This window comes from Genypterus blacodes, unplaced genomic scaffold (genome assembly GCF_046128005.1).
Source record: "Genypterus blacodes isolate CSIRO-AG114 ecotype Tasmania unplaced genomic scaffold, CSIRO-AGI_Gbla_v1 ptg000022l_1, whole genome shotgun sequence".
Taxonomy (NCBI): Eukaryota; Metazoa; Chordata; class Actinopteri; order Ophidiiformes; family Ophidiidae; genus Genypterus; species Genypterus blacodes.
In genome coordinates, this window is record NW_027466835.1 from 1,403,500 (window position 1) to 1,430,118 (window position 26,619).

At 45.0% G+C, this 26,619-nt stretch overlaps 2 long non-coding RNA genes across 3 annotated transcripts; one reads left to right on the forward strand and one right to left on the reverse strand.

Annotated features, from left to right (window-relative positions):
* The first annotated feature begins 17,029 nt into the window (after window positions 1–17,029).
* LOC142992322 (uncharacterized) lies at window positions 17,030–18,201 on the forward strand. Its single transcript, XR_012961028.1, has 3 exons — window positions 17,030–17,273; window positions 17,691–17,806; window positions 18,064–18,201. It is a non-coding gene; the product is annotated as an uncharacterized LOC142992322 (long non-coding RNA).
* On the reverse strand, window positions 17,665–21,363 carry LOC142992321 (uncharacterized). 2 transcript variants are annotated; one of them, XR_012961027.1, is made up of 4 exons: window positions 21,215–21,363; window positions 20,570–20,672; window positions 19,023–19,167; window positions 17,665–18,768 (listed from the first exon to the last, which is right to left on the reverse strand). It is a non-coding gene; the product is annotated as an uncharacterized LOC142992321 (long non-coding RNA). The 2 variants fall into 2 exon arrangements; XR_012961026.1 differs by lacking the exon at window positions 17,665–18,768 and having other exon boundaries at window positions 18,936–19,167.
* Between the last annotated feature and the right edge of the window lie 5,256 nt (window positions 21,364–26,619).

A 26,619-nucleotide genomic window follows, 5' to 3' on the forward strand; every position in this document is an offset into this window, starting at 1 on the left:
GTGATTATTTTGCAGAAAAACAGTCCACAGGTGTTACAGATGTGTAGAATACAAGTCATCAGTTTTGTAGCTTTCTGCAAAATCATAATAGCGACTTTATTTGTTGACCTGGCAGGTCTCCTCTCCATCATCGGGTCAAATCTGACAAGAGCTTGGAAAGACGAGGAATTACAGAAACAGATGTATTTTGGCCTTCACCCCTTTGACCAGCAATGTGTGGTAATTGCTGCCGCACGCTTTCTTGTATATCTTCCCCTTTCTCCAGCCTCCTCTGGAGATACAGACGCCGTAATCTAGCCTTATCTGCTCCTGGCTGCTAGTAAATCGAAACACCTTGGGCACTCATTGATAGTGTATCTGCAGGAAAGGAAACGCATGGCGATGCAGGGAGGCGCTGGAACCAATAGTTCTTGATAAACTTCAGCGGCATTGGACCCGAGCCACCATTGAGCCATAGTTGTCTGTTATCGCCGAGCAGAAACAACAATAAAACCAAATGTGCCAAATTCATAAGGAGAAGACAGCTGAGAGGTTAAGATATCTCCGGTTTTGTTAGAAGCTTAAACGCACCAGCAGTTTGCTCGCATTCAAACCAAATACTCACCTTCCAGCCTTTCTGACAACACATCCAATATTGAAACCTGCTGAGTGACTACATGGAGGGGGAGGGGTTTGGGGGACGGGGGGGTCCATGCCTTCAGGTGAGGTGACCTGTGAGTGGGTTTAAATGACAATGAAGTGCTATAAACGGCAGTGTGATCTCTGCAGGTCACTCTTCTGCATTTTCAATGAGCCCCTGACCTGTAATTGTGCCTGAATGACAATGGCTCATTCTACCTGCGCTGACTAAATGTTATGATATGTCTTTGATGACAGCAGTGATGTGCTCACATCCTTAGCAGGAGTCCAATCACCACAGCTCGAGTGATGGCTTGTCGGAAAGGACACACACACAAACACTTACTTACCTACCTACATACTTACCTGTTTGCAAATATAATAGTTTTGTTAATTTTTGGCTATTTCTCTCTTTTAATTATCACAGTTGCAGTTTTTTGTGTAAAAAAAAAGAAAAAAATACAGGCCGCTTTTCCATTTTTATTAAAATCATAAACAAAAAAGAAGAAAGAAGCAGAAGAAGAAGAAGAAGAAGAAGAAGAAGAAGAAGAATTGCAGCTTGTTGGTCATTATTGTTGCTAGTTTAAGTATAACCTTTCTGATAAGTATGTATGCTTAAGTCTCTGATCTAAATGTTCTCTAAAATGTATTTATAAGTGATGTAACAACATGTTCAGTCAGTACCAGGTGACAGGTGACAGTTGACAGTTGTGTAATCACATTGTGTTGAGACGCGCCGTCCCCAGACTCTGGGCTGTTTAGTGGTTTTAACTCTCAAACGTCCCTCCGTCATGGATTCTCTCGTCTTGGTGTCTTGAGCCTAACGCTGAGTCAGGCTGCTGCTGACGGCTCTGGCAGCTCCCTGGCACCCAAACACATCAAAAGTCCCATCCGCTTGCTCCGGGGTGATGTCAGCGTGCCGCCTCTGCATGCAAACACACACACACACACACACACACACACACACACACACACACACACAAACACACAGAGACACCTTACACAAAGAACCTGTATGCGCCCGGCCTGGTCTACGTCATGGAACCTTCACCCCTTCTCCCCTCCTGCCTTCTTCTGTGATCAGGTGAAAACGAGACTGCTATTGTCGTCTGCAGTGTCGTAACCTATAAATAAACTCTTAACGTGTTTCCCCGTTTCCCTTCCTCATTTCTTGCCAAATGGTATTTACAACCTCGCTATGTTTTTCATTTCCCACAACAAACTTTATAGCTCAGTGCATTTAACAGCCGCAGTAACAATATCGAAACTTACATTTGAATTTGTACATTTTTTACAAATCTCTGGCGTGGTTATGGTTCCATTTCTCCCCTTTTCTCTCCTGTTTCATAATCCTCCCTCCTTAACCTGGCTCTTTCAACAGGGCTCATTTGCTGGGGAGGACCAATGAAAAGAGCCATTCTTCCTCCACTGTCACAGTGATCCCAGAAATACTGAGTTAATGAAAGAGTGATGATATCTAATCACCTTCCAGAGGATCGCACCTGCAGCAGAGCCACTACCCCAAACTCCCCCTGAACACTTACCAATGGGATGGTGTACAGATGTACTTCCTGCCTGCTCCCCGCTCCAGCACTGACCAGGCTTGAGGAGGGGTGGAATGGGAATATCTGGTCTGGTCAAGCAGATCAAGTCTTCTTAGGTGTTTCCATCAGGGATTTCAGCATTAGACCGTGGCAAAGGGATTAATACTTTAAGAAAGGGCAGGGGTGAGATGAACAATGGCATACTTTAAGGGCTTTAAAACAGTGTCTTATTACAATGGGGAAAGCCAAGTCCATCTTTGTAAAATCCCATTTCAGGGCAAAAGAAAAGGAGAAGGTCAATGAGTAACACTCAGACACTGTTCACACAGAGTTTACACACACCATTCACTGAAGTAGTCTCATGATATTTAAAGATTATAATTGCCCAAAGATGTGGATGCACTCATTACTGTCCAGAAATGAAAACAATATGTCAGTTTATTATTTCTTTCAGTAAACTTTATTATTAAGCATTTTAGTTTCATCAAAACGAAATATTTGGTCGCATTCTGTAAAAAAGAGCTGCCAGGATACATGAGTTCATCAATGTTATTTTTTTTTTGAAAATATCACGAAAATGTATCCCATTAAAGACAATAAACCGGTGCAAAATGTGTCTGAATTTTAAACTTTTTCTTTTAGTCCATTATATAACGCAACACATTTTGTCTCCTCTTGTTGTGCTTCATCATGGTGAAACAGCAGTCATTAGTGTGTGAGTGAGAGATTCCTAAATGCCTGCACATCAGTTTGTAATAGTTTCACTGAGCCACGGCAAGGGGCGTCCATTTTTCATCACTTTATTTCTTCTTCTTTTTTTTGCTTTTTGCTGTCTAACGATCACTCTGCAGCATGATCGGGGGGGGCGGTAAGGAGAGACAGGGAGAGGTTAAAATGAAATATGTGCCAAGCATAATACAGTGCTGGAGGCTGTGTGTGTGTGTGTGTGTGTGTGTGTGTGTCTCCTCTCTCCTTCCTCCTCCTCTTCCTCCAGCTCCTTTGGGGTGCTCCCGTGTTCAGGCTGGCTCGCCCACAGCGGGGAAGCTCCGTCTAATTGGAGCGGCCCAGCGGTGGTGGCCCCGAAAACCTCCGGGAGTCAGGCTTCTGCATTCTAATGTTACGCTCGAAGGAAATTGTCCTCCTCGATTTCCTGAGATCCAATATTTGAGTGGCTTGCTCACCATTCATGGTGGGAGTAAGAAAAGTGTAATTGGTTTATTAGATTTGCTTGGAGCCCTGCGCTGTCCTGTCTGCTGTGGCTCGCTGTGCTCTGACACCGGGTTGGTGAGTTCAGTGCAGGTTATCCAGCTGCTCTGGAGCACGGATGTCTTCTGCAGTGATTATTTGGCTAATATGCAGGGAAGAGCAACCAACAACATTTTTCAGAGACACGATACCATCACCCATTTTCTCAAAAGGTTAAACGCAAAACCACATTATTATACTACATTCACAAAACCCCTGACTTAAAACCATTTAATCTCTGCTCAAAATCAAACAATGCTTTCAAATCAAACACACAACCAGTAAATCTAGAAAAACTACAGAACATTCATTACATACTTTAAAAAAAAATACATAATTTTTTTGTGCACTCTTTTTCATGGATTCTATCATTGTTTTTCTTCACCTCTTTTTTCTTATTTTTGTATTTTATCGTTCTTTTTCTTCACCTCTTTTTTCTTATTTTTGTATTTTATCGTTCTTTTTCTTCACCTCTTTTTCTTATTTTCTTGTTCTGTCATTCATTTTCTTCACTTCTTTTTTCTAATTTTTCTGTTCTATGGTTTTTTCTTCACCTCTCTGTACAAAACATACCTTAACGATAGAATAGAAAAATGGAAAAAGAAGGTGACGATAAAAGAAAAGGAACGATAGAGCAGAAAAAATGAGAAAAAGAGGTGAAGAAAATGCTTAAAAAAGTTCCCACAAAAGCTTCACCAATCAACTCCAAACTCCCAAAGCTATCTTTCTGGGGCCTTAAAGGGCACTGGACCAAATTTCAGACCTCAAAAGCTCAAAATCACTAAACATTCTCGAATTTAATCTGAGAAAAATTGGTAACAGCTATACAACACAGAAAGCAACAGATGAAGAGACGAAAACAATGACAGAGGAAAAGAAAGCTATAACTGCCTGACTTAGACTTTGAGCTTTGACTGTGCCTCCTGGGAATCGTAATCTCTTTCTTGCACAGGGATTTCTCTCCATATTGTGACTGAGCTAGACTGGATGGTGACTAAGTGCCTTGCGGTGAAGGCGGTTGTGACTTTGAGTCTGTCGGAAGTTGGCAGAGACGTATTGACACAAAGATGAGGGTTTTGTCCCGTTCTCGCTGCTTACACTCTGTCTGGGCGACAAACAGCCTCTGACTCACCGAGCGGGTTATCAGGAAGCTGTGACCCTCTTATCGCACCGCCGTGCACACTCTGTAATTAAAAATCTAGAGTTACCTTGCACCTACACCTCAGCGCACTCCCGTGACCTGGAACGCGGCGGCTTCACTGCAGCTCCGCTCGGTTGAAGTCGCTCACTGAGGCCTGTCTCTTTAATAATGGGTGTCCACACAGATGGCAGAGGGAGCAGATGAAGTCTGATGGACAAAGCTGCGGCGATAGGGGTGCACGGGGGGAGCGGAAAGTTTTGTCAGTAAGCCCAATCCGTGTCTCTTGGGTCGCCACTTAAAGTTGCGTGTGGAACAGGAAGGAAAAGGAACACCTCTGCATGTTTCTCACCAGCCTTAAGATCACAAGCTCGGGGAGGGAGGGAGCACAACACATGGCGGGTGCAATCCCACAGGGGGCTAGAATGTACAGTTGGAAGTGGAGGCTAATGGCGAGAAAAACAACATCATGGAAAAATGAAAGAGAATATGAGGCTGGATGGGGAAGGAGGAGACGCGTTCTCGAGCTGTCGGAAAATGATTTCACGATGGCATCACAACTGTGTTTGGACTGGAGGTGGCATCGGGTGTTTGAGCGATGCCTTGTTCCGCAGTCACCGCGTGTGTCTTATTGGCTGCATGCTGCACGTCTTTGAAGGTGGAAATCCCTGTTTTAGGGCGAGACCTGCGATTGCGCTGGCAGGACGTATACAGGCAACCTCCTCAAACAGGCGGCAGCTGATTTTTATCACTTTTGAAAACCGACTCCCACTTCCCCCCAAACTCTCCGCTCCGCACGTCTCGATGACACCAACTGGCTCCAAATACACCATCAGCTGCCTTCATTTACAGGAAATAACATGTGTTTTGAAAATACAACAGAGGTTCTAAAGATTGGATTTGTTTGACTTTGTTTACTTTAATAAACAATGACATCACCTTTGAAAGTTGTCAAGAGATTCTAATAATTTCGCCGTCTATGCTCGGAATCAAGTTTGTGATCTTCAACACTTTAACACTGATTGGTTGTAGTCGGTCTGTTAAATCATGTGTGTTTGACATTTATCTCTCGACTAATGAGTCCAGTGTTAAGACAACTGGACCGACCTGCGGGCCCGGGCCGACTCTACGTGCGGTCAGAATTTTCCCTCAGGGAGTTTCTGTAAAAGTAATGCAACATAAACAACATTAACTGAAATGTATGAAGCGGCGATTAAAAAAAAAAGGTTGTGTATTTGTTATGGCAACCATTTTATTTTCTTAATACGGAGTCCTTATGAATATTTATGCGCTGGTTTAATGTAATCCCTTTACTGTACTTTCCTGGCATCCCGCGGTGAGCCGAGCCAAAACGGAGTCAAGTCTGGATTCCATCAAAAACCTGCTCCACCAGTGTGTTTTTTATTTTTTTAAGGGTGACTGTTATGAAATCAGACCTTCTTCACGCTTCTCCACAACCAATATGACATGATGGTTTGAGTTTTGTTCTTCTTGTAAAGCGGCCGGCTACAGGCTGTTATTGCCCTGCGCACGGCGGTGCTGCTCTGAGGTTTGGCCTGTCTGTAGGGTGCCACTCATGGGCCGTGCCTGTGCAGCACAAATGACATAATAATGATGTCATCCATCTGTAGCTATCCTACATGACAGTCAGACTATTTCTCTATTAGTGCGATGGTAAATGTACAGACTACCCACAGTACTACTTTGTACTCAGATGTTTTAAGTGCTAATTACGTAGTATTAAAACATTCCAACAGTCCAATTTGAACTCACTTACAAGAAATAAGTTTGGTGCTACACAGTAAAACGATCTCCGTAATGTTATGAAGTTTAGTATAGAACTTAATGTTACAGCATATTCTTATATTTCAGGTTCTATTGTAACATAAAAGTCTGAAAAATGTCTGAGTAACAAATTTCAAATTCAAGCAACAAGGCAAGAAATAGGACTGCATCTCTATACATCATACAAATATATCAACTATATATTCAGATCACAGGCGTCACTCTCAACATGATGGCTGTGTGTGACTGATTACATTAGAGGCAAAGGTGAGACGTGATACTGTACATTTAACTTGACTAGTTTGTCTTTCTCTTGTTATCCAGTGTGTTTGGATGTAACTACTTGATCCCATTTGTTCTAGAAGATGATTGTGAAATATTGAAAGTTTGCCATGGTTCCGGCGTGGGAGGAGGAAACCCCACACACACAGTCACAGGGCAAACACACAGAGTGGACACAGAGAAGTCCCTGAGCCACTGTGCCACCCAGAAATAGTCCTGTTCATGTAGAATCCTGTGTGTGTGTATATATAGGATATATCAATATACATTTTCTACGAGTACAGCAGGGTTTTTGTTCATATATACTGCGAGTGTCAGAGTCATGCTATCTGTGGCGTGTAGATGGTCTGTGAAATGATGAAATTCTATATTTGACACAGTCGGTGCGGTTGAGTTTTCAACTGAAGGGACCGGATCAACAGAACGCTGCAATTAAGAGGAAAACAGACAGACGTGGGGGCTAACATCTCGCCGTGGGCCTGTGCCAACTTCACGAGCCAAGAGGAGGAGGAAAGAAACCAGCGCAGGCGGCACAGAACGACCAGGAGGCGCGCGAGGACGAGACTTGCACGGCAGACAGCAGCCAGTTCCACTTTACTTTAGTGATCAGACTATAAAATCCAGACTTTGATTAGTTAGGCAGCCCGGGAGCGCTCACATTAGCCAAAGGAAGCCTAATCATCATCATCATCATCATCATCATCATCTTAGCTGGACTCTTTGTTTCACCTCCCTGTTTTGCTGGACTGGCTGTGCTGGACTCATTCCATCCCTGTGTTTTCATTCAGGCCAAACATCGGCATACAAGTGATGCAGTGTGCTTCACCAATCAGGGAAAAGAGGGAAAAGAGTGCACCCCTCTTTCCTGTCCTCTCCGCACCCCCACCGCCCCAAAATCCTTCATCGGCCGGTCGCTGCGTGGAACCGGCAGGCCAGGGCGGCGTACGGTGTCATATGTTTTCTATCACACTCACGCCGACTGATCAGCGTTTTACAGTTGTCTGAGCAATTACCACTTATCCTTCGCACAAATGTGAGGGATTCCTGCGTACGAAGGAGCAAAGCCGGCGGCAGACGCGAGCGCGAGCTGCGACGTCGCCGCTGCGCAAACACACACACGTTTAGTTTGAAACATGTAATACGAAGCAGGTGGAGCCTCCTGTGAGGATGTGAGTGAAGCCTTTTGTTACACTTCCACGTAAATCAATCATCAAATGTGTTCGGAGCTTCAGCAAAATCGCAATGAAAGACAAAGACACAAAGGCAAGAATACTTTTTGGACCGTTCCATTCCACTTGGCCCCTCCAAAGTAGCGATTTTCCTCTATTTCCTGTTGTGCAATTTAGAATGAATGGTCCCCTCGATTGTGAGTCGTCAGACATGAACCATGATTCTCTCTTTACCATGTTTACCAATCTTTCTCTCATCTGATCGTTTGTCTTCTGCAAACTTTGGCGTGATCCCTACGTGTTGACGTTCCCAGTGGATCTGAAGAGCTGCCGATGTTAGCTCAGCGCCTCAGCAAACACTCCGTCGTCACGTATGAGAGCTACCAAAAAAAACACAAAAAATGTTAGTGTGCTTGTTAACAACAGAGAGGAAATGCTCGCCCATTGTTGCCAATTTAATTTAGACAAATTCCTCTGCCGCCCCCCCTCAAGCCAATCAGATTCACTTAGAGTCAACAGAAAACAGGCCCCCAGTAGCTAATTTCCTCAGCTGAGCCACCCACCCGCGCACCGCGGCTCCCGGTCTGCCCCGCGCCTCCTCGGCCTCACCGGGCACTTTAACTTACTCCTTAAACATGCAAAATAGAGGAGAGGCTTCCCTGGGGGTCAGAATTCACATGAGGACGGCTTTCTGTACTTCAGTTGTTTGTTGGCGAGAGACCGGTGGATGTTTTCACTCAGTTCTATACTTCGCTTTTCCTCACCAGATCATCGAAGTCCCCTTGTTAAGTTTTGACCTTTAAACACCAGGTTGTTCTCTTTTTTTAAGGTCTGATCATCATCACATTTGAATTGCATCCTCAGGATCCAAGCAGTGACCTCAGCCCGTGTGTGTGTGTGTGTGTGGATCCGTGTGAACGCTCAGCGGCACGGAGCTGCTGGATCAGGATCAGTAATCGGATGTGGTCATTGCAGCCACTTGTGATGTTAATAAGTCCTGTAAAAACACTGAAAGGGCTATTTATGATGTCTTTATGCATTAATGAACTTTATTTTAGGAGGACTTTACGCTTCCTTGTGGTGACTACAACCTTTGGCTTTATTGCTCAGGTAGTTTTTCATTTATATTGTGTGCAGTTTGTTCCCGTTAAACGCGGCCTCTTCCCCTGCAGCACGTGCAATTATCATCCACAGTTACGTACGTGCTTGCTTTTGTTATGTGGATTATTAAGCTGCGGTGGGACGGCAAGCAGACAAAGAGACGCTCTGACTTTGTAACGTTCGGGGGCCGGCCCGGTTTCCAGCCTCATGCAGAGTTTGGGGCTGTGATGCTCGGCGCTTTGGCCACCGTTTCTCCGTTTTTTTGCGTCCAGATGTTGCCTTGGCTGATGCACGGCACACTTGTCAAATGAAACCGTGTGACGTTTCAGCGGCAATTATTCTCTTTGTGCTCAAGTGTAACTACACACACATATAAACTTTCAGGCACACACACACACACACACACACACACACACACACACACACACACACTCAAGACGAGATCTGCCAACCAAACTGTATCTGCCAGGAAGTAATTGCTTCCATGTAGCTGTATAAGATGCATAACATAACAGTTTTTTCTACTCAAATGCAGCAGCAGTGCATACATTACGCTATATGAAAGCTGTTATTATAAATAGATATTAATCATATTCACGATTACTTGCTTGACATAGCTTATTTTTCTCCCGTGTGCGTCGGTTCTGCACCTGGCTCACTTTAAGGCTCTGTGACTGACGCGTCTCGCTGTAACGTCGTGTTCATGTCATCGCGGTCACTTAATGATGTTTGATCTTGTCAGTAGCTTTTTTCCAAAAATTTCAGTTTCTGCGATGTGATGGAAAGAACCCGGCGAAGACGCTGCCAAATGTTTCTGCCCTTCGCTTTGTTGTTCCAGCAGCGTGGAGGGGGAGAGGGTGCAGCGTGGGAGGAGCGGGCGGCGTGATGATGATCCAGCTCGCTAAGTCGGCCTGCTGAGGTTTCACTCTCGTTGGCCGTGAAAGTGTTCAGTCTGTTTGCGTCTTTATAAGCTCACATACACACACTGGTTGTGTGCACACTGGGCTCAAAGGAACACAAGGCTGTCAGGTTGTTACGTTGTTTTGTTAAACTGTAAGCGAGGGATGAAATGATCCGTACCGCTCCAGTTTGCACTGGAAATTATGCGGCTGTCGATAATACATTTATTTGTGTTAGTAATTACACAGAAACAAACACAATCGGCTTTAAAGGTTTGCTGTATTTGCATTATGCGCTCTAATTATTACCGATTCAATAATGCAGTTTGATTGAAGCGATCACAATCATAACATCATTACACCCTCTTCCAAAAACACTGATGACACAGAGGACAGGCGGAGGCTCTGATCGAGACCGCCGGAGGTTTAATGGCTTCTGGTTTTTATACGAAGGGCTGATGGGGGGTCGGGGGAGTCGGGAGGCAGGGGTCAGTGAGCTTTAACAGGCGCTCGGGGTTTGATGGAGCTACTTGAGCCGTTGTGTCATTTTACAGCTGAGGGTTCACGTGTCAGAGCAGCCTGAGAGCGGCTCAGATAGAGCGGGCCGGCGGCTCAGGTGATGCCTTCCTCCTGCCGCGCTCGACGTGGACGGCGTCTGTGTGTGAAAGCCTAAATAAACCCAGCGCCCAGTTTCAGGAAGGGAAACACAAACACCTGTCACCTGGGTGTCAAACACCAGCAGGCAATTAGATACTACGGAAAATTAGGAAGTGGTAGTGTTCCATATCTTGGAGTTAGTGACCTTTGTGTTATTGTCGTTTGTCTGAGATACAGCAGGATCCATGCAAACGAGTGATGATTCAAAACAAACTGCAGTTAAAGTGGCAGTGTGACCTGAACATCACATCAAAGGTTGAAGCCAAACAAACACTTGAAGCTTCATCACAGAGGATCAAAGGCCTGATGAGGGTCCACTTGAAGATGCAGCTCTCTCACTTAGCACCCGTGTTTTAACCATTCTCAAGGTGTAAATCTGTATATTTGTTCAGAGCAAACATCCCAAACCCCAGAGAGAGCAACAGGTCCTAGAGCGTCCTAATGAAATGTGAAATTCGCTCATCGGACCCTCTGGAATATGGAAACTTTGGAATGAAGACACTTTTAGTTACGGCTGTGGTTTTGCCTTCCTCATCTTCAATCTCCAGGCTCAGTTTGGAACATCATCATCCCGTTGCTGCTCAGGATTCAGTGTGTGTGTGTGTGTGTATTTGACCAACCAGAGAAGCGATCGGCGGTCACAGAGCAGCGGAGTAGTTGTCCCAGCTGTAAAGCACCAGGAGCTTAGTGCCTAGTTAGAGGTCAGGGGTTAATGTGGTGCTAGAGGCAATACAAGAGACCGTCCTAAATATAGTTCTTTATATGTAGTCGGACTGTCATTTGACCCCAGGGACTCTGAAACGGTCGTTTAAGAGGCGATTTGTCTCGGTTGTTGACAGAAGACACCAACGCTCATTTCTCCGTGTCCGTCGACATCGATTTTGCCCCGATTGTACGAAAAAAGTATGACACGCGATTTCACAGCTTAAATCCAAATATGAATGAATTACTGTGGAAATATCTTGTTATTTCCTGCGTTGCCATTGTAAAAAGGCAGAAGAAGAAGAAGAAGTAGAAGAAGAAGAAGAAGCATCTGTTGGTAATTAGGGATCATGCAGCTCACAGTCTGGCAGCCACTTTCAGAGGAACAACATCTCTTCTCACAGGCATCGCTGGCCTACAAGCAGGGGAATTTATCACTGACCACGTATGGCGTTAAGGTGGTCTGTATGCGGACCACCTTAAGTGCAATGACACACTGGTTTCATCAGGCTTTCTCCCCCCCCTCCCTGTGTGAGCACGCACGGCTCAGTGCAAAGCAAGCACGGAGATGCTACGTGTTGCGACGGCTTTAGCGCCCACACTCTGGCCAACTGCGTGTGAGACAGATTGCGCTTTTGCTTGGCCGTGACATCTCGGGCCGTCTGCGTCTTGCCAAGGAGACGAGGGGACGAGGTGGAAAGGGGGGAAACTACCCGGCGAGCCTGTCTCCTCTCAGCGTCCACCCGCTCCGGCCCGCTTTCCGGCCAGAGCACTTAATTGTGTCTCTGGGTGAAGTGTGTGTGTGTGTGGGGGGGGAAGGTTATGTATGTGTGATGTGTGTAAGACCACACACACACATACACACACACACACACACACACACACACACACAGGAGCGCCCACATTCACACACACACATGCACAGAGTATCCCCGTACTAATTACACTCGACCGTTTGTGGAACTTTATTAAGTAATTAAGTTGCGGACACAGACCAGGAGCCGGTAGAACATTCTGGGCTCTGACTAACGCCTGAGCAGTTCTAACCTTCAACCAGATGCAGATATTTATAGAACATGACGAAGCTCCTTTCACAAGCGATATCCCGCGTGTTTGTGTCAGAGCCTTTATCCACAGCGTTTGTGTTTAGAGTCCCAGTTTGAGCATTTAAGTAGAGCCTGAAATAGGTTCCCAGTAAAACTCCTCCTTCTCACCCTCGTCAGAAGACTATCCCATAACAGTGATGTCACCCAGTTCTCCTCGCACCTAGCCGAAAAGGATTGGGCGCTGGCTCACGCTGACCGCAGTCTGGCCAGCTTCCTGTCTGACCGTGGCGGGCAAACAGAGAGAGAGACGGGGCAGCAAACACAACGCGCATCCACCTGTTAACACCAAGGCCAAAGATAGAAGAGGGAAACAGTTTGGCTCCAGGGTTGAGGGGATGTGTGTCACTGCCGGGGTCCCATTCCATTTTCACAGCCTGGTAAAGAAACGGAAAATGATAACAGGAACATTCCAGAGCAATATGGGCTTTTCCCTCTTTTGCCAGTTGCTAAATTCTGACTTTTCTTGCTTTAAAATTCGTCTTTTCACTGTGAAATGACACTGTAGTTGTTATGAATGGAGCAAACCGAGCAGTGGACTCTCCAAAACAAGCCCAGACTGCTCACCGCTCAGGGGTTTGGAGCGTTTGGCTGAAGCTGAAGCATTTTTCAGTCTGTCTCGGCACTCGTCAGATTCCTTAATTGGGGAAGTCCGACCACCTAGGTAAATTTATCTTATGCGTGTGCATGCAGCCGGCCGGCCGTCATGTTTATGTAGTAGTAATTGGTGGACAGGTGGGATGGAGGCCTGTTGTTTTGCTTCAACTTTCCCCTGTAGTCCTTCAGAGCCCGACTAACCAGACCTTGCTTAACCCCCTGACTTTAGCTCCAATCAACACATGGATATTAGGCACCGTGTAACCTCTGCCTTTGTGTATCTGAGACCTGGTTTGTGGTGAAAAAAAACGAAAAAAAAACCTGTCAAAATATCCCACTCGCCTTTCTGTTGGGCGACAGCAACAAGACCTCTACAGTAATTTCCAGAAATCTGTCCAAATTGCTTAAGTCTTAAATTATCTATAATTGGCCCGTGCGTTGGGTTACTGGGGGGGAGCCTCCAATCATGTGGTGGGAAGCCCCCCGAAAAAAAGGCTCTCTAGTCACTTCCAGCTGGTTAATGATGCCCAAACGGGTGCTTACCAACATCACGCCAGTTGCCAAAGGTTACCACGGATGAATATTAGTTTGATGCGAGGTTTATTTTACTAAATGGCACCGGCACTTATGTGTGGCTTGAGACTTTCAATGACCGTAGGAATAATTTGACTCCGGGGCACAAAGCCGACTTGTCTGACCTGTCGATTCCTCTCGTGGGACAGTTTCATCCTCCCGGCTGATGTTAAACTAAAGCTCACGTTCAGACTCACTCTGGTTTCTTAGGCGCATTTTTTGCAGATTTACTGAATTGTGTATCATCAACACTGGATGTAAAGCCTCCACAGCTCGCGGCCGCTCTGTGTCAGTATTATCTTTTTAGTACCTGACTCACCTGTAACCTGAACTCTCTAAATAGCAATGATAACAGGCTTCTCTCTGCATGGGGTCACACCGCATTAGGGGTCAGGGTGAAACAGACGCTCTCTTTGTGCTTTGCCAATGAAGTTTAGGACCAGGGCTAATCAGGGGGGGCGAAAACGTACACCGCTCCAAATCAGCTCCAGCCAGGCCCGCTGAATTTATCTCAAACTTATTAACTTTGCTCAGGGCTCAAATTGAAACCAGCTCGGGCACTCACGCTCCAGAGGTGCTGAGTGCGAGAAGTGACAGTATGATTTACAGGGCGGGCGGGGGGGAGGGAAGGGGGGGGGAAGGAGGGAGAGAGAGAGAGAGAGAGAGAGAGAGCCGCAGATGCTTCAGACCAAGGCCTGCATGGGAGAGAGGGAGAGAGAGGGGGGGAGAGAGGGGGGTGAGAGGGAGGGAGGAAGAGAAAGAGGGAGGGAGGGAGAGAGGGAGAGAGAGAGAGAGAGAGAGAGAGAGAGAGGGAGGGAGAGTTGAATTCAAGTGGTTTCATCCGAGAGAGGTAAGTGTGGAATGTGATTAGTTCGATTTTCGGAAGGTGACAAACACACAGTTCATTCAGATCATCACGTTCTTCCTGCTTAGGCATTAGGAAATAAATAATGTCCTGCTCAAGAGAAGTTTATAATATATAGTAAGACAAAGTTTAAAACGTTATATTCACATATCAGAGTCTTAAAGCTTAAATCCAGGCTGATGCACAAACTGAGACTTCTTCTGTGTGTGTGTGTGTGTGTGTGTGTGTGTGTGTGTGTGTGTGTGTGTGTGTGTGTGTGTGTGTGTGTTTCTGACTCAAGCTTCACCAGAGAGTTTGCAGTCATACAAATCTTTCACTGTCTAGTTTCCTATCGTCTAACGTCGCCTCTCTCTGACGCCCGGGACAAACACAGGCTGCAGATGTCTTCATTGAAATTTCCTCTAAGTCCTCTCTTGTTAGTATGATCTTATAGCAGCAGTGGTGTGATAGTGTGTGTGCCTGTGTGGGAGCATGCCTGCGTGCCTGCTCATCCCTCCCCTCTTCCTGGGCTTTGTTAGGCCAGGTGTGCCTTTTCTCAGCGCAGTGCCCGGGGAGCCGTGAGAACGCGAGCGCCGGCCCTTCTCTCCCTCCTCTATCTGATTTATTTGGGCCTGTGTGGCATTTTAGCAAACAAAAGTGCCGCTCAATATTGATCTGGATCTCTCTCCCACTTCCTCACTCCGCTCCCTTTTGTTTTGCTCAGGTCTGGGGTGGCTGCTTTAAATCAGCCTCTCTTGACGTTTGCTTAATGTCTAATTAGCCATGGGTGGGCACGGCCTTTGATTATAGGAAGTGCCTGGGGGTGGGGCTGCAAAGACGGCTGAATTTTGACAAAACACCCCCAGACTGATCAATCACGGGCTGACACATTGTTTTGTCCTTAATTTTAGAGTGTGAGCTTTAAGGATATGTCCCCTCGGTCGCTTTATTCTGATGGGATTTCCTCTCTGGTACAGTGACACTGTTCTCAGGCCGCGATGCGTGTCTGCAGGTACACTTCCACCCACTCCAGGCTGCGCCGCCATCAACGCTCATCAATCTGAGGGGCGATGAGATGTTAGCAGATAGCACTCACCGTTTCCTTATTCAATAGCTTTTCTTAATATATAATCAGATGAGGCGTTATAGCTTCTGTGCAGATATCTTACAGATTGAGGGGAAAGAATTGTGCTTAAGTGAAAGTTTAGATTTTGCTGATGTGTGTGTGATACAGGGTATTCTGGTTTTAAAAAGCGAGCTCCAGGTTTAATGACTGTGAATTAAAAATAAAGCTTTTTCAGCGCGCCTCTATTAGCCTCCGAGGCTTCCCCCTCTATCCTAAACACTGGCCAGATGGCCGGAAAGTTGACTTTATTTAAATCTGGTCATTCCGGCTCTCCCCCCCCCCACACCCACACACACACACACACACACACACACACACACACGACTCCCTGCTCCCTGCACAACCACTCCTCCGCCTCTCTATCTCCTCTCTGAAGATCATGGCAGCAGTGTGCCAGTGGGTTACAGTCCCAGCTTAGAGAGGACATGTGAGAATGACACAGTGCTGACATGCTTCCACGGGAAGGATTACACAATCTCACGCTCACAGCGAGAGACAGAACTTTGAAAACAACGATTGTTTAACTCAGAATGTAGAATGAGGACTGATTCATAATTAACGGAGGACTTTGTTCACTCCTTTAGAACAACAAATGATCAGAAATTTACCGGAAAGACTTGAGCAACCTTTCCTATTAACCACCTGCTGCTAGAACTAGTGTTCTACTGTTACACATCATTACTGCACCTGCCCATCTTCAGCTATTTAAAATGTCATCCCACCTGCAACACACACTTCAGTGGGCACCTTTCATCTGACCATCCCCTCTTAGACAGAGACCCCACACTGACAGAGTAATGTCCCTTATTACAGCCCTCATTAAAGCAAGGGTCAGGGGTCAACCAGCAGGCCACAGGACATCGGGCTGTCATTAAGGCTAATTGTTGACTTGTGATCATCCTCATTCCCCTGAGAAAATACTGTTTCCCCCACATTTCATCAATGTAAGTCACTTTAAATGTATTGTTACAAAAGGATCTGGAGAGAGCAGAATTACACAGCTGAAAAAAAGTCCCAAACCAAAACTAAACCTCTGACATCACTGCTATGTGCCATGAGACCTTGTTGGGCTCCATGTCTATCCCAGATCCTCCTGTGTCGCTCTTTCAATACTGTCCACCATAGCAAGTGACTCTTTTAAGCAGCCCCCTTTTGAAAAGAGAGAAGTCCACTTCAGTAGCCCTCCACTGTGTGGCCATCTGAGAAGGAAACTGAATATAAATCCCTAACAATGGGGAGGGTGCTGGGGGAATAGGCCGAAACGGCCATTTAGCAGGTGCACCTTCGTGGCCTCCACACAGTTCCCACACATATCACAGAGACTGGTGGCCGGCCCTAGAGAGTCCCCCTGAATCGCCATCCAAGATCAAGTAGCGATCAATTAATGGGAGAACAAGGCACCCGCTGGGAGGGGGATGTCCAGTGTCCCACCCTCCCCTGCTTTGACTCATAGAGGTGCCCATTTGCAACTCTATCTGTGTGGCTGCTCCATGTCAATGCGTGTGGGGGACAGAGATGTTATCGGGGTGACTGTGATACGGTGGCCGAGAACCGCCACCGCTGCAAATAAAAGAAGCGCTGCAAAAATAAAAAAGCTGGTGTGCAAAAATAAAAAGCTGGTGCAAAAATAAAAAAGGCGATGCAAATAAAAGAAAGTCTGCAAAAAAGAAACGCTACTGCAAATAAAAGAAAGTCTGCAAAAATAAAAAAGTCGGTGCAAAAATAAAAACGGTGATGCAAATAAAAAAGCCACAACGGAAGAGGGTTACCGGGGACTGTTTTTGCCGATGCACCTGTGTGAGTAGAAGACGACGCCGACGCACCTGTGTGAGGAGAAGAAGACGGCGACGACGACGAGAAGAAACTACGAATAGGAAAACGAACTAGAAAGTAAGTGAACATGATAGTGTTTAATGTCGCTACGTGTACTTTTTAATGTGTTATTTGGTTAGGCCAGGTAACCCCAGGTTTGAAGTTGAACTGGAGAATGCCGGTGTATTGTTAGCTTCGGCTAACACGGGGAGACCACTAACGAGAGTGGAAGCAACTGACGGCTACAGCTTATTACTATCGTTGTTGTTGTTGCTTGTATCATTAATAGTCATGCTAACAATAATCTAAGGCGTGGGTAACAATAGTTATTTGGATGAATGTGAAGTTTAAGCTGTGTGAGGTGGCCAGGGACTTTTGTGAAAATACCATGACCATAATGTCAGATTGAGGTATTGAACTGACGGCTAAAATGTTCATGCAATTTAAGTCCAAAGCAACCTAATGATACTTGTTTTTTTTGTTTGTTTTTTGCAGATCATAATGAATTGTCCTTTTTGTGGACACCAGCAGCCTCCGAAACTACTTTGTCGGATTCAGAGGTGATCATCATGAGTCCAAGCTCTGCAGAATTCAGTGCAGCTGATACATTGGTGAGTGCCACATTTGTTGTGTCTTACATTGATTATATTGTAAGTTCTGTCTGAAAATGAAAATGTTTCTAGATTTTACATAGAAGCCATGTTTCTGATGAAACGTGCCAAAATAGCATTTTAAATTACAGTAAATGTTGCAGTGTCCTGGCCTACACATATTTTACAAACTTCAATATTTATGTTCAAATTTGTTCAGCTCTAGTTCTGTCAATCAAATTTGAAGTGCTCACTGATATATTGTTTTTTACTTCCAGATATGGGAACCTGCAGATGGAGAGTCAAGCACTGATTCAGCAGCTCTGGTAATTGTAGCTCCGAAACATAGTCTATCGTTCACACTTAGCCTTGTCTGAAAATATTGTCACACAATCAAGGCTTAAACTACTTAAAAGAATGTGTCACGCTCTGACCTAGAGATCCATGTTTGTGTACATTATATTAAACATTTCATTTTTAGACTGTTGTCAAGACCGCACATTTTTATTGTATTTGATATCAGGAATGTGCTTGCAGCTTCAGCTTGTTTCTTTAAATAAAAAATAAATAAAAAAACTACAGACTGTTCTTTTTTTTTTTTTTTAAGATTTTTTCAGGCATAGACAACTTTATTACAGACATTTGTACGTTGCTTTGGACAAAAGCCTCTGCCAAATGACAGGGGAGAGAAGAAAATGACAGCAGCAATATACAGCAGCAGCAAATACAACACATAAAAAGAAGTTTGTTTTGGTGTTGTCACAACACAAATATGTCCCTAAAATTTTTACAGACCAGCCATGTTTTTCAGGGTGATGTAGTTCTCTACAGCTGATTCCCACTGCAAAGGAGCTCTTACACCACTCTGTCGTTGCAGTTCTCCAAAAAGAGTTTCATGCTCATCCCCAGCAGGAGTTGCTGGCACTGGCATGATGCTGGTGATGTGGTTCAGGGTTTGGGCAGATGCTGGGAAACCACAATTGCTAGGAGCAAGTACAGGAAAGTGTTCACACTGAGCAACACATCAATTAAGTTTCACTTTCATGGTCATTACAATTATCTCCAGAGTTTCTTACAGGACAAGGATGCAGAGACCCAAAGACAAGCAATGATCTTAGGTTAAACTAAGTATCAAATATTAGAGAAAGCATTGCACATGAGGGAAAACTTTATTGTGAATCTTAAATTTTATAATCAAAATGTTACAAAATATTTTCAAGTGCAGTTAAGTACCCACATTTTAGAGCACCACATTATTTCAGTTTTTACGTAATTAATAATAAATAAGGTGACTCCAGGAGGTGAACTTTGTGTTTGCAGGGCTGCCATTGAAGAGATGCCTCTCCCTCAAGTCACTGAACAGATCCATCCAAAATTGGCTCCTAGATAGAAAACACAAATTCATCCAGGTCATCGTTCTTCAAGAGGTTTAGATTAATGTACAAGTCCACTTACTACTGACTCATGCCTTTTGGAGATTTCACTACAATATACCCTTTCCTTTAAAAAGCACAGCAATATACATTAAACTGAGAAATAATATAAATGCATACAGCAAATACAATAATCCAGGGTCAAGTAAAACATAAATGAATTAAAAGTGACAGAAACCTTTGTTTCCGGAACCAGCTTTCAATCCGCTGGTTGGATGTTGAAGTGCCATACATGTGGCTTTAAGCTCCTGCAAACTCGTCTGCATGCTCTGATCTCATGGTACATTGAATGGCGGCCATTATTCCATTTTCAGTGCCGCAATCTGTGCGGAGCCGCTTTGGAAAAACTCCATGCTCAACTACACAGTTGATGTAGTTTTGAGCAATTACTGAAGGGTCGTTGTTCGTCTTTCCACAATTCAGCCACATCATTTTTCTGGAGAAGCCATCAATGCAGCCACTTATGCCAATTCCAAAAGGTTTTAATTTATTATACCCATCAACGTGCCAGGTTTCGTTTGGTCCCATTGAATGATATGCCCTTCGAACAAATCTACGTCTGCAGCGATTCTCTGTTCCACATGGATCCAGCTCTGCCATTAGGTGCATCGTCTTGTCTGACGACAAGAGAGTGTTTCCGTTTCAGAATCTGCAACATCGCTCTATACCCTAAAAGCTGGCCTGATCCCTTTAGCTCCTCGGAAATAGCTGCCTGCACAGTAGCAATTGGAGTGTAGTTGATCCTTCTGGTCAGGCTTGCATGTTTTAGTCTTTTTTGTAGATTGCGAAAACTGACTGATGTGTTGTGTTTGGTTTTCAGTAAGTCCACTATTATTTCATAACTATGGCCCTCTGTGAAATATTTTTGGATAAGTTCATCCACTGGAGTACTAGCTTCAGGACCTGAGGGGTAGGACGGAGGACACTATATTAGAGGCTAAATGATGAACTGCATAATGAACATTTTCAATTTTTACAGAGGTGAATAAATGAGATTGTTAAGATTATCATGTGTGGGTGACATGGTAGTTAGTGATTAGTTATTGAGGAATCAAGCTATTCAATGCACTCGTTAAAGTTAATTAATTGAAAATGTCTTTATATAAAAGTAGCATAGTGCAAAACACTCAAAATTGTTGCATAGGATTTTTTTACAGGGATCAGTAGCCTACTAGACTAAGAAACTTTCTTAATTTTTCATGTCTTCAAATTCATTGTATTCCACATGCCTCTGTTATGGATTTCACCATATGAAGTGGTATATTCATGACTAACAGACAGTATATTCTCTGAAAAAGCATAGCAATCCATCATGTTTAAGAACCTCATTAACTGTCAGAAAGAAATGTACCTTCATCTTGAAGACTCCTTAGGAACCTGACATTTCTACAGCATGAGCCACAATATACCAGGACGGATGGAAGGTTCACCCCACAGAATGGACAAAACATGACCTGGTAAATGACAAAGCAAAAACAGTCAAGTTTAGGATTCAATCTGACATTATGGTCATGGTTCTTTCTCAAAGGTCCCTGGCCACCCCACACAGCTTAAACTTCACATTCATCCACATAACTTCTGTTACCCACGCCTTAGATTATTGTTAGCATGATTATTAATGATACAAACAACAACAACGACAGTAATAAGCTGTCTTCACTGTAGATAGTCACCACAAAACGAGCTCACTCACAGAGTCACAGTCAGATGTTGGTCCAGAAAGTGTGTCTCCAATGCTGCTGAAGCTGTTTGAATCTGAAGCTACTTAAATAAATGAGTGTGATGGCATCACGCTAACAAAACGATGTCATCCAATAACTCAAACTCCAGCTATGATGTCAAACTGACATCTGGTTAGTGGTCTCCCCGTGTTAGCCGAAGCTAACAATACACCGGCATTCTCCAGTTCACCTTCAAACCTGGGGTTACCTGGCCTAACCAAATAACACATTAAAAAGTACACGTAGCGACATTAAACACTATCATGTTCACTTACTTTCTAGTTCGTTTTCCTACTCGTAGTTTCTTCTCGTCGTCGTCGTCGCCGTCTTCTTCTCCTCACACAGGTGCGTCGGCGTCGTCTTCTACTCACACAGGTGCATCGGCAAAAACAGTCCCCGGTAACCCACTTCCGTTGTGGCTTTTTTATTTGCATCACCGTTTTTATTTTTGCACCGACTTTTTTATTTTTGCAGACTTTCTTTTATTTGCAGTAGCGTTTCTTTTTTGCAGACTTTCTTTTATTTGCATCGCCTTTTTTATTTTTGCACCAGCTTTTTATTTTTGCAGCGCTTCTTTTATTTGCAGCGGTGGCGGTTCTCGGCCACCGTACTGTGAGAACCAGCACTGGCATTTTCACTGGGACGACCTTTGTTTGCGCCAGCGCGGGGAAGATCGGCGGTGCTGCTGCTGCGATGAGGTCACCTGGCAGAGCAGCAGGGGGTCTCGGGGTCTATTGTTCAGCTGGAATAGAGGGATGAGAACTGGGGTGAGATGACGAAAGTGCACACACACACACACACACACACACACACACACACACACACAGATACCTAACCAACACACACCAGCAGGCACAACAGAGGGACTTCATGAGGGTTGTTCATGTAACACCTGAACCGGATTGTATTCAAATGTTTTTCCGTCTTACATAACAGCAGCACAGCAGCACTTTGTGGACCTCGGCGTGTATTTGACATTCCTTTCCTATCTACTCAAAAGAAAAACATGTTTGCTCATGGGTGACTGATAGTGATACGCTGGCATTGATCAGTGAGTGTGACTCTGCTAATTGCATTCTTGTCCGCTGGCAAACAGACTTAATCCTCGGCGCTGATAACGCCAACCAGGGCAAATCAAACCAGGCAAAGTTCTCTCAGCCCTGTCTTTGCTGGATTCAAACAACACTTGAAGACTGATATACCCTGAAAATCAATCAGTCACGAGGTGTTTGATTTGATAATACAGTGGCATTTTTCCCGTGTTGACTTATTTCCAGCCTCTGTACCTGTGTGAGGCTTTGCAGCGTCCTCCCACAGCACACGCCAACATGTTTGTGTCCATATTGTGGGTTTTCGGGAATGTGGTAAAAAAGGTATTCATGGCTTTTCCGACCGAGGCCGCTCCCCAGTGGTGGCACAGAGAACCCTGAAAAGCCCGGCGGTGAATAGGGCTGTAAGTTATAAACAGCCTTATATAACTTCACACCCTCAAATATCACTGGAACATTTTTTTAACCTGTAAGTAACCAGCGGGCCTCATTAATGCAGTGATTGATGGTGAAGCTGTTCTCTTCGGGATACCGTTTTTAGACGCACAGTAAAATCAGTGATTCTGCTCCTGTAGGAAAAAAAATATCCGACAAACACAATGTGTGTCTGTATAAGTAGTTAATATAATAATATCATACATGATAGAATAATACAGGAGTGGCGCTGTGAGGAGTCCACATTATACAACCTGAGTCCACCTCTTCACCCTGCTGATTAAATGGATCCTTTCTTAAGAGCCCCGTGTTCTCCTTTCCCTTTAACGCCGGCGGCCCGCAGAGTGACGGACAACTAACCTGCAATTACTGCGACCAGACAACCTCGGCACACTGGCCTGTAATCACCACCATCAGACAAAGAGTGAAGGGAGGTTGGGGGGGGGGGGGGGGGGGGGGGGGGGGGGAGCCCTGACTGCCCCCCCACCTAACAGACCAAAGGAGGAATACCAAAAATGTAGCCCGCATCAGTAAACAAGGGAGGTCTTCAGGTCTGTGGGGGGGCTTCCCTCTGATTTCCATGGACTTCTGTACTGTCAGGGGGCTTCCTCTGAGCACTGCCGCTGGTTGTTATGACAACAAGGTAGATACTCGCTCAAACCACCTAAACACAACCTCTTCATCTGAGGTCAAACCGACCGTGCGCTCGTTGAAACCAGGATCAGCATCTGTGGCTCATAAACTAAAAACAGAGCTGCGAAAACAGAAATTCTAAATGTAAATACTGAATATAAAGTATATTAATTTCTTCATGTATTGGATTGTTTGATTCTTACGGCCAGTTCAGTCTGCACATTCAATCAACATCACTGACTTGCAGCAGCAGCACACCCAAAGTATAAAATCCCTGGATGGACCTTTATGCTCATGTGCACATTATATTTAGCTTTCGTTTTTTTTTTCTCCGGGAAGCAAACTTGATTTCTCAGTTCATTTAAATTTATAAGAGTCAAGCAAATGGAATATACATGTATGTACTTTTTTGGAACGGGCAGTTTTATGGCAACAAAAACAGAATCTGTGGTCTTAACAGTCCAGGTTTGATGCAAACGCCTGTGGAACCTTTTATGCAACCTGGCGTCCTGCAGACTTGTAAAAATATTTTGCTTTCCACCCTTTTGAGCCTTTTAGCGCTTGCTAAAGGAAAAGTGCTACCTCCAAAAAACCACACAGAAGAACGAAAAATCCACAGGGTCAAATGTCCTGAGTGGGCCGTTTGCCAGGTCTGTTCCACAAGCAGGACGCTCACACACAGACTGGCTCCAGCCTCCCGATCCTGCAGAAACATATGAAAACAGAAACAAATCCCACCACGAGGGCTCGCAGCAGAATATAAGAGGCTGTGTTAGTGCAGCAAACGCTGAAGATCGCCCAAGAAGATTAGCCTCCGTGCTACAGCCTTGTGTAAATCTCTTCTAATTGGCAGGGGAATTTGATTTGATTCATGCACTGTGAGAGGTCAGCACTCATTATTGCTGCCCAGTTAATGCATAAACAGAGGTCTCAGCAGGTCCCCGCTAAGTGGCACCCATGATCAGATAGCGGCCTCTCGCTCCGACAGCTAACCTTTACAGACGTTAATTGTTCTGCCTTTTGCTGCACAGTTGTGATACTGTCAAAAAAAAGAGGCTGTTTTTAAGGATTGCAGTGGGTTCAAAGTGTCTGCAGAAAGGACTTGTGTGGTAAATGAGGCAGTTGGAACATGGAGGAGGTTACAGCCTGTGAGGGCTCTCAGTTTAAAGTCACTGTAAAAGAAATATTCAAAGGACATTCAAGTGGTGTGTTATAGTATGAGGCTACATCAAATTAATAGACCTGAACTTATGTGTGGATCTCTATCTGTGTCTATGTTGAAGTTGAGACTCAATATCACTGCAGAGCATCTAACAATTCCAATGGACACTGTATTTTCCTCATGTTTTGTACCTAAAATGATTCAGAATTTGACTGTATGATTATATCCTGCAAAATGTAAATCCCTTGTGCCTTCCAGCCTTCACTTCAAAGGATGTTATCAGCAGGATGAGGGGGCTTTTGTTTCCCCGTGCGCACCTGCAGATGGCAAAACCGGCTCCTCGGTGTGATTATAATTGCGTTCAAAGGGACAAGCAGTGAGATTGGTTACTAATTTGACAATATTGAAGCCGGTAAGTAGCGTGACACAGCAGGGTCCGGCCCTCTGGTTAGTAGCTGTCATGCTGAGTCTGCCCACAGGCACTACTGAGGGTCACAGGGCAAGAGGAAGACTCTCCTAGGGACCGTGAAGTGGAGTCAGCAGCCCACCCCTGAGCTCCGTGGGGGGAAGGGGAAGCCCCACCATAATCCAGAATCCAATAAAGTGTGACTGAGGCCATTCTTCTGGAGTCTTATGACCGGAGCGTCTTGCTTACAGCAGCGTAGGGATCATAGCTGGCTTATAAGCTGGGACGGGGGCAGACGGACCCACAGCAGGCAGCGAGCGATCCAGATCCCCGGTCCTCACACACACTGACCTCACAGTGGAATCGACCTCAATGCCAAATTCCACATTTTTACTAATATGTGATGTCAGTGTGTCCCCAATAATGTGTTTAATATGAAGCAAATGAAAGTCCAACTTGGAAACTCAATCAAATATTGACACACACTGCTCACAGCTGCATTTGTTATGAGTTTGTTTTGTGTGTGTGTGTGTGTGTGTGTGTGTGTGTGTGTGTGCGTGCGTGTGTGTGTGTGTGTGTGTGTTTGTGGGTAAAATTCCTGAATAAGCTATCTCAAATTAAATGTTCTTAAGTACCATGTCAAGCATTACAACATGCCATTTATTTCCGTCATGTAAACAAACAGGATTTGCTTGATTTGCTTGTTTTTTCTCCTAAACAGCTCATGAGTAAATCTCCCAGTAATAGTGAGTGGTGTGTCCTGTTGCCTTTCATCACCAGCCAATATTCCGTGTCTGCTCCCAGTTTGGTCCTAATATGAGGGGGTGACAGGGAAGGCCTGCTGACCGGACAAGGTCCCGTCCTTGTCTCCAACACATCTGAGTAGGAACATTATGGCGGTTAAAAAATGATTCTGAAATACTGCTGGAACTTAAATGATGTCACCATGTATTGCTTTTGTGCTTGAAATTGCAATAGAGCCTTTTTTCAATTCTAAACAAATCCAGCACATCTATAATGCACTGATAGTGTAAATCATTTTTTTCATATAATTGTATGATTTCATGCATTAGTTAATCATTTTAAACTGTATCTGTTGTGGGGAATGCTCCCTGGCAGGGTGACAGCTCAGGGATCTGCTTAATCGGCTGCCCGCTCTCATCCCTCTAATCCTGTTTGAGTCAAGCTGTGCCGAGATGATCATTTTAAGGCCCGTGGAAGCTGAGAGGTCGACTCTTTCCACCAGACGGTCAGCAGCCGTGTCTGTTCAATGGTTAATGTCCTCGCCTGCGGTGACCCTGCCAGAGCCAATTGCTCAGGTGCTGGTCACACTGAGCGGCTGACTGGTGGGAAGACCTCCTCCAGGCTGTGTATATTGCTTGGGGTTATGATCTCTTTTACAAGGGAGTGTGGAACCCCACTGGTCCGAGGCCGGTGGAGACTAATGGATTGAGTATGCGCCACATGAAAGCGAGCAGTACTGGAGAATCTTCTGTGTTGCTACGACAGCATCAGGATGTCAGGGTATGATGTGTGTCACAGGGATGGAGATTTTGATTTGCAGGAGTGACTATTGTAGTCTGATCACATCATTATGTGATGACCCCGCCGACCCCAGACTCACAGAGACTGAGCTGTAACCAAGGGAGCTGATGCACTGATGAGAACCTGAGGGGGACCCAGTCTCAGAGCCGAGGCCACTGGTGTAGATAATGCTAATGAACAGTCATGCAGTGAAACAAAATGGCTTAATTGTACTGCATTCATCTCGTGCTGAGCCACAAAGGCTAGGGGGAGGTTACGCTTCCAAACGTAGATTATTGTAATCCTCGAGTAATTACTGAGCCACATCTTCTCATGGGAGCGTTTGAGGCACATGAGAGAAGTGAAGTCTGCATTCTTACTCTGTATGGCAGCCACTGATGATAAACTGCTACAAGCTAAAGCTTCCAAAATGCTGCACAGAACACATTATGTGTCAGTCAGACAATGCAT